Source organism: Lupinus angustifolius, chromosome LG01 (genome assembly GCF_001865875.1).
Source record: "Lupinus angustifolius cultivar Tanjil chromosome LG01, LupAngTanjil_v1.0, whole genome shotgun sequence".
In the NCBI taxonomy this organism is placed as follows: Eukaryota; Viridiplantae; Streptophyta; class Magnoliopsida; order Fabales; family Fabaceae; genus Lupinus; species Lupinus angustifolius.
The window spans coordinates 29,715,546-29,717,767 of NC_032009.1; positions in this window are offsets into that span (position 1 = coordinate 29,715,546).

Here is a 2,222-nt window from a genome sequence, read left to right on the forward strand (position 1 = left end):
GGTATACCAAACCTGCAAAAGTGTGAGACCTAAAAAAATCCATAACAACCAGATCATCATTAGTCTTGGTGGCCTTAGCTTCTACCCACTTATAAACATAATCAACAACAAGTAGAATATATTAAAAACCAAAAGAAATAGGAAAAGGACCCATGAAATCAATACTTCAGACATCAAACACCTTACAAAATAACATTGGTTGTTGAGGCATCTCTTGTCTCCAAGAAAGGATACCACCTTCTCTTTCACACTGATCACAAGTGATACAAATCCTCCATGCATCTTTGAAGATGGTGGGACAATAAAATCCAGAGCTAAACACCTTTCGTGTTGTCCTTTGAGTACCAAGATGTTCACCCACTGCAGAAGCATGACAAAACTGAAGGACTGACTCAATCTCATGACCTCGAATGCATCTCCTAATAATATGGTTAGTACAAAATCTCCAAAAATAGGGATCATCCCAAACATAATATTTAGCATCACTCTTAATTTTTGTCATTTTGAGCTCTAGAAGCAAGTGGAGGAAAAACATATGCAACTAAATAATTCACAATATTAGCAAACCAAGGGGTGAGGAAAGAAACAAAAATATTCAAAAGTTGTTCATTAGGAAAATCATCTCTAATAGGCATCATAGCAAAAGCTCTCTCAATCCTGCTCAAGTGACCAGCCACCAAATTTTGTATTCCACTCCTATCGCAGATCTCCAAATCAAACTCTTGGAGCAAGTGCATCATTTTAATCAACCTTGGCTTGGAATCATCTTTCTTCAACAAGAACATCAAAGTTTCATGGTTAGTGAAAACAAAAATTATAGAACCAAGCAAATAAGATCTAAATTTATCTAGAGCAAATACAATAGCTAAAAGCTCTTTTTCAGTGATGGTGTAATTTGCTTGTACAACATCTAAAGTCCTGGAAGCATAATAAATTACCCTAGGAAGCTTGTCAAGTTTTTGAGCAAGGACAACCCCAATGCGTAATAAGAAGTATTGAAATGGCAAATAGTCAAAGGTGATCGTTATGATTGACCTACTTAGTTTTTATGAAGTGAAGGAGTTAAATGGTAGCTTGAAGATATGGATATTATAACAAATAACATGCCAAAGACTCTTGGTCAATATCGTAGACTTTGAATTATTTTATTATTCTAGAAGTCCTAAGATGGTTGCCTAGTCTTGAGTCTAGGTTAGGAAAACCTTAGGTGGAAATCTCACAAGAGTTTAAAATGAATTTCATATATATTGAGGCATTATATCTAATTAAATATGATAAGTAGAATCATGCATTAGCAATTAAGCATACATGGTTTTTGTGCATAAAAGTAGCATCTATTTCAAAATCATGTGATGTATATTCTTTCATCATATAAAGTGTTTACCAAGAATTTATGAAAAACATTTTCATATATATTAATTGATGAACATGACTGATAATCAATTATGTCTTGTTGAAATCCGTTAATCGATTAAGGATTGATGTAATCGATTAAGAGGAGTTACTATGACTAACTTTTGAGGATTTCTGGTTTATTAATCGATTAGAGAGATTGATAATCGATTAAACCCTAACTATAAAACTATTTTGCATAAGCACATTATTCTAGTAACTGAGTAGATAATCGATTAACATTAGTTAAAATCAGTTTCATATTAAAAACTATTCTTTCAACAAATGCAATAGATTTCATAGATACAAAATATTCATTTTGAGAGAAAGAAAACCAAGATTTTGAGGATTCGCAAACGAACCAGGATAAAAATCCTTGAGTACTTGCTCTTTCCCTATCTCTTTTACATTTTAGTCTTTGTTGATTTCTGATTTGATTGATTTTTGTGATTTGTGCTAAGTGTTAATAATCTGTGTAAAATCAAGAATCAATTTTGGGTAATAAAGATTGTTAATCATCATAGTTTGCTTTGCAAGAATTTTTTTCTCAAGAATATCAAGATACAACATAATTGATTAAAGTTGTATATAATCGATTAATCAAAATGTGCATAATCGATTAACATTGATCATAATTGATTAACTACAACAACTTTCTGTTTTAGGCACTAATCGGAAAAGCGGGACTAGTGATCCGTTACACCTATTGACCCCCTTCCCCCCTCTAGGTGTGATTTACCTTACTCGTACCTGAAAGTGCGCATGTCAAGAGGAGCACTTTGGAAAGCTTGCTAACTATGTGTTTTGATTTTGATGAGGACAACTTGTGT